General features: G+C 40.3%; 1 long non-coding RNA gene across 6 annotated transcripts; it reads left to right on the top strand.

Moving 5' to 3' along the window:
- The first annotated feature begins 1,225 nt into the window (after positions 1–1,225).
- Positions 1,226–4,369, top strand: LOC124698517. Of its 6 annotated transcripts, none has more exons than XR_007000990.1 (8): positions 1,226–1,268; positions 1,400–1,465; positions 1,562–1,698; positions 1,930–2,072; positions 2,425–2,550; positions 2,803–2,929; positions 3,024–3,093; positions 4,322–4,369. It is a non-coding gene; the product is annotated as an uncharacterized LOC124698517 (long non-coding RNA). The 6 variants fall into 6 exon arrangements; XR_007000989.1 differs by having other exon boundaries at positions 3,024–3,153; positions 4,322–4,368; XR_007000992.1 differs by having other exon boundaries at positions 1,559–1,698; positions 3,024–3,153; positions 4,322–4,368.
- Positions 4,370–9,562: the final 5,193 nt, after the last annotated feature.

Raw genomic sequence — 9,562 nt, 5'->3', positions numbered from 1 at the left:
AGGATATAGGACATGCTCTGGCCTTATAGAAATAGAATCTCTGGTATCCAACCAAGGTATTTTACCTATCCCGTATCCATATCATCGATATTTGGAGTGGTTGCTTGCGCTTGTCGGGGCAATGAAGAAATGGTCGAAATATTTGGATCGTGCGAGGAAGAAATGGTTAGAAAATAATGGACCGCGGTGGATGATTTTCAGAGCAACCTCACCTGATGGACAGTGGTGTCTTGCCGAGTAACAAGCAAAAGTTACGAGCTCGTGTTGTTATTGGAGATCAGCGTCTGCCACGACGACGCTCGTTTCGGTGTGTGGTGGCAGGTCTGCTCGGTAGATAATTTTTTGGCGGCCAATATAGAAATACTAATTCATAATTAGACAACCATTTAATTTTTAGTGTCCAAGAATTACGGAAATAAACCGGCATATCTAAATACAGATTTTCCGAGTCCTTTGATTCTTTGCTTCTTGTCAAGATCAATTTGGTTTTGTAGTGTGATTATTTTTATTAGTACTGTGGGCAGGAGCACAAAGAGGATCGGTGGATCACTCCTCCTTCGTATATGTTCTATTTAATGCACGGAATCCAAAATATATTACCCTGCCATGGCCGAGTACTCTTTCCTTGTTTCGATTAACCGCATTTTAGGCCGCAACAATTGATGGATGGCGAAGGCCGCAGCAGCTCGACTCCTCTTCTCTCTCCCGCCAAGAAGCACCGGAGAGCTGGGGAGGTTCCAGACCTTCACGCAGGTACTAACCTCCTAAGCAATGTCGTCAGCTTAGATACATTGAGAGTTAGAGAGGGTTAAGTAAATTTTGTATTGGGTCGTTCATGTAGGTAAATGCTTTTTTTGGTTCATTGGTGCGCTGAATGGGTTTTAATCATTTTTTTGGATCGTTTGTGTAGGTAAATTGGTGGCAATTAGCAGCAATGGACAAGGACATCAGCTGTGTGCGTCCATTCTACTTCTCCCCCCTTCAAGAAATTTCAGGAATTGCAGAGAGATTGGAGCTAGGTCACGCTCATGTGCTCTAGATCCGCATATATATATTTGGATGTGTATTGACTATTTCTAAATTTTCTCGGTGATATTCTCCATAAATGCATTCATTAAAACTGTCGATGTTGATGATGGTTCGCTACTGTTTTTCAGCTTTGGCATGGAGTTGAGCAAAAGAATAGTCACAGGAATTTGGGTCTTCTAACTTGCGCCTAGGGTTTCGGTGTACGTAAGATTCTTACCAATGGTGATAACATGCAACATGTGAGTTCATATTTTCCGTGGCTTGTACAAGCAATCACATCTTCCACACCGATATTTCCCCGTCTCTTGTATCTTGTATTCTGTTGTCTCCACACACTAATTTTGCTTGAATATATATCTCCTCTCTTCAGGCTACAGGCAGGAAATACAGTGGACGGTTGCTGCTGGAGCTTGGCGTGAGTTCTTGCGATGTCATGGTGAGGTGATTAATAGTATACATGCATTTTTTTCTCCTTCACTAATCCTTTGTTGTTTTATAAGTGTGACATACTGCTTACTTCTACCTCTAGCAGGATCATGTAATTACCATCAAGAATGCTGCCATTCGCTGATTGCAACTAAATGTACAGATGAAAGGTCCTTTTGTTTTAATGCTATTGATGCATCGCAAGTTGGTGAAACTGATTTGTCTAGGTGGATGCAAAATTAGGTGAGTTTATCCTGAGGCAATGCTATATGAAAAAAATCTCTACTTTCCATAATGACTTTTAGCGCTTTGCATATTGTGTAGTTTGTTTCTGTTATACATTGGGAAAATATCCAGTCCTTTGAACCTAGTTCAAAATTTCTCATAATAAATCCCAGTGGAAAATTAATATACTTTGAGTTCAGACAGTCACGTAACAAATTAATATGCTCATTGTAGTAATTTTTTTGGCAGGATTGAGTTTTACCCATGCTGTTCTCGTTGCTCCTGTCAAGGTTTGCTTCTGCTTGCCTGTGTAAAGTGTATGCTTTCCTGTGTCACACCAGAAGCGGGATTTTTTCTTGTTTGACTTTGTGTTCTTGACCTCGGACCATGAGGTAAAAGAGTGATACCCTTTATTACTGTTGATAGTCAGTTGTAAAGCATTTTGGGAAAGATTTTTAACTCCATAAACAGAGACTGATAGTCACTTAATGCCAAAGCATTATGTGTACATTGGCATGTTAGTCATTCAGTTACCTTTAAACAAGATCCGTTCTTGAGCATGAGTAAAGTTATAATAATGAAAACGAAACTCGAGTTGCTAGAATCCATCGTATTGTCTGCATGCAAGTATATCAAGTCCATTGTATGAACGGTCAATTGATGTTATATCATTATTTAAAAAAAATCGTGTGACACTTTCAGTTACCTTCAATATTGTTCTCCATCGTATTTTACTGCATGCAGGTATAAGCTCCATTGCATGGTGGGTTATCTCAAAACGATCATGTGGAAGAGTATCTGGTGATCGGTTGTAGAAACTACTACACAATTTTCTAGAAGTAAAGCTACCAGTACTCCCTTGATTATCAGGTGCAGAAACAATATGATATTTTTGCATTTGAATGACTACTATTTATGTTAACATAAAATATGAGAGATGTATACATCAGTTTTATATCTTGCTTGCATTGTCTACATTCTTAATCTTTGACTTTAGAATTGATTTATGCAATTTCATGACTTGCTATAAATGGTAGGAAGGGTTTCAAGCAGAACAATCAACTTAATGATGAGGTCCCGTTGATTTTTACTTTGGCTTCTCTTTTTGTACAATACTTGCAGTTGCTATTTGGACCATGGTGGAGTCAGCGCCCTTGCTGCAGCCTACGGCTCTCCCCTTGCCCCTTTGTCGAAGCAATAGGAAAGGACAAGGCCACCAACCCATGATGATGCACTCACAGCTGCCCAGGTCTGCACTTCACCCTCTTCTATTTCTTTCATGCCATGGATACAATTTTTCTTCGTGTCTCAAGGCTACTCTCATACACCATCTCTTGATTTAGGCCTCCCTGATCCTCCCTCGCATGTCCTTATACTGCCATCAGTGGCACCACTCGAGATCAATGCCATGAGGTTCAGATCTTTTCTTGCTTGGATGCTTGCCATGTTAGGGATTGGTCATTTCTCTTACAGGTCTTTTAACTGTTTAATAATTGTGTCCTTAATCACGAGTTTGGCTTTAGAATTAGAACTTGCATACATGTTTTTTTGTGGTGACAAAGTTCATTTGATGTTTATTGATTCTGAAACAAATAATTGGAAATTATGTCTTGATGACTATTTGCAGTACTCTGTTTTAGTTATCAGACACATTATATTGGAGTGGCCTGGCAGCAATAGCTTAGTCCATTGCTCATCTTAGCTCAAACTAAAATCGATTGTGCTGGCTAGAATGTAAAATATGTACTATTAATCACCTAAGGTGAGGGAAGCATATGTTGCTTTACCTGCAACTTAAGCATGGGCGGTACCTCTGCTTGTACCTTAGAGATTCATCCAACTGAATTGTCTGCGTTTGTGTCATTTTCATGACCATCAAATTCAACCCATCCTTTATTAGATTCTTTTCTTCGATACTTTCCTGGAACCATTTAGGTTATCTACCATGTGCTTCCAGATCAAATTTCTACACTAGCTGCCATCATCGATGTTTCTGACGCTGTGAATACCACTGAATCCATTTGGTATGCTTAGTTATCTGGTTAGTTGGATCAAATACAATATCATCTATTAATCCTTTACAATATCCTCCAGTCACATGAAAAAAATCATAATTGTTTCCGTCAGAGCCAAGGTCAACTGGATCCATGCGTTTTTCGTTCATGTTTGTTTGGATGCCTCCAAGAGATAAGGTGTCAGATCGTTTTATTTAGATTTTGTGCTGGTACTATGTTGAGTTCTTGTCTATTGCTTTGTGGGATACAACGCCTCGGCTAATAAGGGCAGGACGGGTGGGATTCGGGGCAGGGCCGACCAAATCGTGTGGCGGGTCGCGGATTTCGCACGAGCGACGACAACCTTGAGCGTGGGCACAGAGGCCATGGCGAGCGGCGTGGAAAAGCTCGATCTCGAGCGGCACTACGGGGGAGAAGAGAGAGGAAAACTGCAAACGCCTGCGGGAGGAGCAACAGCGCGGCCGGCCGGGAACAATTCAATTGATTGCAATTTTGTTACTGCACAACGCCCGTCTGTCAAAAACTGCCCCTTCTTTCTCTTCTGATCTCGTGTTTACAATCGTCTTGCTTGGCATCTTTTTACGTTTCCCTCATCTATATTTCTGATTTGGTTATAAATCTTGCAGATGGATGCTACTAATTAGGGAGTAGGTTTATATACGTTTGAAGGTTGCGACTCACAAAACAATTCGGTGGTAAGCTTCGTAATTTTATTTAGAGAACAACAATAATAGTTATGCCATCATATTGGCGTACCAACTTGGAGACAATTTTTGTTGGCTGAAATTCTGCGGTGAGTTATTTTGTTTCGGAGATGTAGCAGTGTAAAATAAAGTATATGGACATCTGAATTCGCGGACTTTGGGTAGTGCCACTTCAGATAGTTGGAGACCTCATGATTTGTGTTGTGCACCCATCCATGATTAAAAAAATCTGGTCTATAATTATGTGGCGTACAATATCCTAAAATAGTATTGCAATCGGTCTATTTTGAGCTGCAAAGATCTCGATATGGTGCTTAAAATTAAAATAGTTTTGAGTTATTTCTTTTCTACTCTATGATATTTAGGCCAGTATATAGATGCTTGGCACATTTTTTTAGTTCAACGGTTATCTGTCATAGGATTGCAGCCTTAATATTACTTAATTCTTTTGAGAGAAACTCACCATGACTAGCCTCTGAAATTTGTTACTGTGTGTGCTTCTCATCCACTATATCAAGGAAAACTTTGCTGAAGAAATTGTTGTCTACTTGTAGTGTTCTTAAGACCGCAATGTTTTTGTCTTTATCACGTACTTCCTCTCTCGGGTTTTTGATAGTTGGATAAAATATGGGTTAAAGCATTGTTAGTAGAAGGAAAGAAGCACAACGTCAAGTCGCGAGAGATATCTTGAAGAAACCAGGCCGAGTAAGTTAGTGTTGTGTTGCATATTTGTACTTGATTGTCCAGTTTTGTTCTCACGGTTATAATCTTATATGAAGTATATTATGGCAACCAAGAGTTCCATTTAAAATTTGTATTATTCATGTTTTGTTGCGTGTATGAGGGCGGTGGGCTAACTCACCACGTGGCGTTGCTTTTGGGTGCAAAGCAGATGAAAAATCAAGATTGGTCTACGGTTAATCCACTTTTTGCAAGGTCTGTGCAGTTTCTTTTTTGCAAGTTGTGTTTGATCTTGGTTCTAATACATTCGTGTCTGATAAGCCATGGGTTTCGTGCTCTGGTCAGATCGGTAATTGGTTAGCCATGGAAGTTTCCATGCTCATTGACCATTTATTCAGTTCTGAAGTTTGTGGGTGAATTGATGTTAGAGCTACAATGGTTAGATGGTATTTTTATTTTTACTCAACAACCTTTTTGTTAGTGCATTGCTCATCTGGTTATTGATACAAGGGGGAAAACCAGAGCTAAAGTGAATTTAGAAACCATGGAGGTGCGGTCTCATGCTGTCGCGGTCTCATGATGTCGAGAGCATGTTTGGTGCATATGTACACACCCTGTGGCATTGGCACCTTGTTGTTCATGCAAATCACCAGGAATCTTAGAGATTGGATGGTACCTGTGGTATAGGGAATAGTTCATGCAAATCACTAGGAAAATGAATAAATGTTGTGATACATTTCAGCTACAGTTGGTCTTATTTGAGTTAGTTTTAAGTTCATTTTGATTTCAAAAAAAAGTTTTAAGTTCATTTTGCATGCTAATATTCTTGCTGGTGGTACATGTTTGGTGTTGGTTAATTCACAAAGGAATCAAAAAGCAAAAGGCGCATGAATAAAAGAACATGGAGGCATATTTCATAGTGGCTGATTTGTGCTTGAGTGCATCTTTGTTAGTTCATCTATATTAATCATTTCCCTGAGCCACTGGTGTGGCAATTGTAATGTAGAAAATAATTAGTATCACTATTAACTGGAGTTGTTTGCAAATTCTACAGATATATCATCATATGTCACAATGAATTTAGTTTACGAGCAAGTTTTATGAATATTTTTTGCTGATTGGTCTTCTCCTTTTTCTTTTCCTGCAGGTGGATTTGGACCTTCGAAAGGAAACAGTGGAAAAATTTAGCCAATGCTGCAATGCTGGGATTTCTAGATATCATGTAGTGGATGAGTGTCAGCTAGGGAGGCAATCTTGTGGGTTCATGATTTTTTTTATCCAAACTGAGCAAGGCCAACACGGCATCAAGTTCATAGCTACATTCAGGGCTGCAAAGTTTTGGTTATTTGTTCAGTTGCCAGTCTTCAGCAATGTTTACTCTAAGTTGGTAGTCTTGACAAATACTAATAGGCATATACCCATCACTCTTAACTGTGCTCACATGTTTTTTAGGCTAAGAGGTAGCAACTAAGAAATTTGTCCCGTGCTTGTGTGACAGTCTGGTAATATACTCTTTCTATATATATTATGTGTTGCCTCTATTAATTCTAGAACAATCATGACACAGGTTATATTCATTTGGTCTACCAAATTGGCGAGAGCAGTACCTCGCTTCTTGATACGTCTCCGACGTATCGATAATTTCTTATGTTCCATGCCACATTATTGATGATATCTACATGTTTCATGCACACTTTATGTCATATTCGTGCATTTTCTGGAACTAACCTATTAACAAGATGCCGAAGAGCCACTTGCTGTTTTCTGCTGTTTTTGGTTTCAAAAATCCTAGTAACGAAATATTCTCGGAATTGGACGAAATCAAAGCCCAGGGTCCTATTTTGCCACGAAGCTTCCGGAAGACCGAAGAGGAGTCGAAGTGGGGCCACGAGGCGCCGCCACCATAGGGCGGCGCGGCCCAGCCCCTGGCCGCGCCGACCTATGGTGTGGGGCCCTTGTGTGGTCCCCCACGTTGCCCTTCCGCCTACTTAAAGCCTCCGTCGCGAAACCCCTGAGACGAAGAACCACGATACGGAAAACCTTCCAGAGACGCCGCCGCCAATCCCATCTCGGGGGATTCTGGAGATCTCCTCCGGCACCCTGCCGGAGAGGGGATTCATCTCCCGGAGGACTCTTCACCGCCATGGTCGCCTCCGGAGTGATGAGTGAGTAGTTCACCCCTGGACTATGGGTCCATAGCGGTAGCTAGATGGTTGTCTTCTCCTCATTGTGCTTCATTGTTGGATCTTGTGAGCTGCCTAACATGATCAAGATCATCTATCCGTAATACTATATGTTGTGTTTGTCGGGATCCGATGGATAGAGAATACCATGTTATGTTAATTATCAAGTTATTACCTATGTGTTGTTTATGATCTTGCATGCTCTCCGTTATTAGTAGAGGCTCTGGCCAAGTTTTTGCTCTTAACTCCAAGAGGGAGTATTTATGCTCGATAGTGGGTTCATGCCTACATTGATACCTGGGAGAGTGACAGAAAGTTCTAAGGTTGTGTTGTGCTGTTGCCACTAGGGATAAAACATTGATGCTATGTCTAAGGATGTAGTTGTTGATTACATTACGCACCATACTTAATGCAATTGTCTGTTGCTTTGCAACTTAATACTCGAAGGGGTTCGGATGATAACATGAAGGTGGACTTTTTAGGCATAGATGCAGTTGGATGGCGGTCTATGTACTTTGTCGTAATGCCCAATTAAATCTCATTGTACTTATCATGACATGTATGTGCATTGTTATGCCCTCTCTATTTGTCAATTGCCCGACTGTAATTTGTTCACCCAACATGCTCTTATCTTATGGGAGAGACACCTCTAGTGAACTGTGGACCCCGGTCCATTCTTTTATACTGAAATACAAATCTGCTGCAATACTTGTTTTTACTCGTTTTCTCTGCAAACAATCATCTTCCACACAATACGGTTAATCCTTTGTTACAGACAAGCCGGTGAGATTGACAACCTCACTGTTTCGTTGGGACAAAGTACTTTGGTTGTGTTGTGCAGGTTCCACGTTGGCGCCGGAATCCCCGGTGTTGCGCCGCACTACATCCCGCCGCCATCAACCTTCAACGTGCTTCTTGGCTCCTCCTGGTTCGATAAACCTTGGTTTCTTTCTGAGGGAAAACTTGCTGCTGTGCGCATCATACCTTCCTCTTGGGGTTCCCAACGAACGTGTGAATTACACGCCATCACTTCTCAATAAATGAGTTTTCTATACACAAAGCCTTTTAGGACGCATCTCTATTTTATTTGTGCAGCTTGATCACAAGACTTAACTTTTCTTTTTTAAGACTTAACTAAACTGACATGTAACAATGTATATATCATGTAGATGTATATAAATGTTAGAGATAGCCAACACCATGGGATTGTGTGGTTGGATTATAAGGAAACCGAATACCAAGCTACTCACAGGTGTCGACCAATTTTATCTTTCAAGTAGTATTTGAATCTTTGAATAATGGTTTTAGATTCTAGCAGATATATGAATGCCTAATGTTTTTTTAATAAGTCAACCATGCTTACTACCCACTTGAAGTGACCCACTCCAGGATATGGCCATCTCGATTTGTTGACATCCACCGAAATATGCATCAACAATCCATCCTAAAGGACACTGACCTATTTAATTTGGTGGTGTAGATGGGTTCAGTTTGCACCATCCATCCTTCTGAGTTTCAAGGCCTCGCGTTCAGCTTTTGGGGTAGATCTTTGTTAGGTTTTGGTTGCCATGCGATTATCTTGCGCCACATGATGTGTCAATGTACCAAGTATATGGTGGAATCAGAGGTGAAGCAGCTGCCACTTCTTGCTTCTTCTTGCCACACAACTTGTGGCCTTGAGGGGTGGGGAACTTGTTTGTGAAGAGCCAGTCAATTTAGGCAGTGGAGTTATTTAACCCCCTTGTTTCTAACGTAGTTTAGTTTTGGCATAAAATGATTTTATGCACTGATTTGGTTGTTGTACAAGTAGTATGAAAGAAAGTTTAGGTCGTTTTACTGCGGTAATGCATCTATGTTGCCAAGTTAGTCTGAATATACTCTGATCTTTGACACTAAGTAGTATTTTGTTAGAATACAGTGTTCTTCCTAAGGTAGTCAAATAGGCTGGTAAGAATATTTTTCTTGTTTCATCCCTTACATATTAGCAACACTTTTAACTGATGGTTGATACCAATTAGCAAAACAATGTACGTATAGAAAACTTTCTTTAGTCATTAGCTCTATGTATTCACCTCTGCCTCCTTTCTTGTCATCTGTAGTAGAGAAAGTTCGACTAAAATTGAATCAAACACATAATACAGATGCATTATCTGAAAATTTGATACACACGCACTAGAGGTGTTATTTGTTGCAGCTAGATGTAAGTCTGTGAATACAATGTTGCCATTATTCTTCAAATTATAGTAGACATCTATATTTTATCGTCGATGCATGACATAATCTTGCTTCGTACTACAAT

Source organism: Lolium rigidum, chromosome 3 (assembly GCF_022539505.1).
Source record: "Lolium rigidum isolate FL_2022 chromosome 3, APGP_CSIRO_Lrig_0.1, whole genome shotgun sequence".
NCBI classification, from domain to species: Eukaryota; Viridiplantae; Streptophyta; class Magnoliopsida; order Poales; family Poaceae; genus Lolium; species Lolium rigidum.
This window is presented reverse-complemented; position numbering and strand designations above follow the sequence as displayed.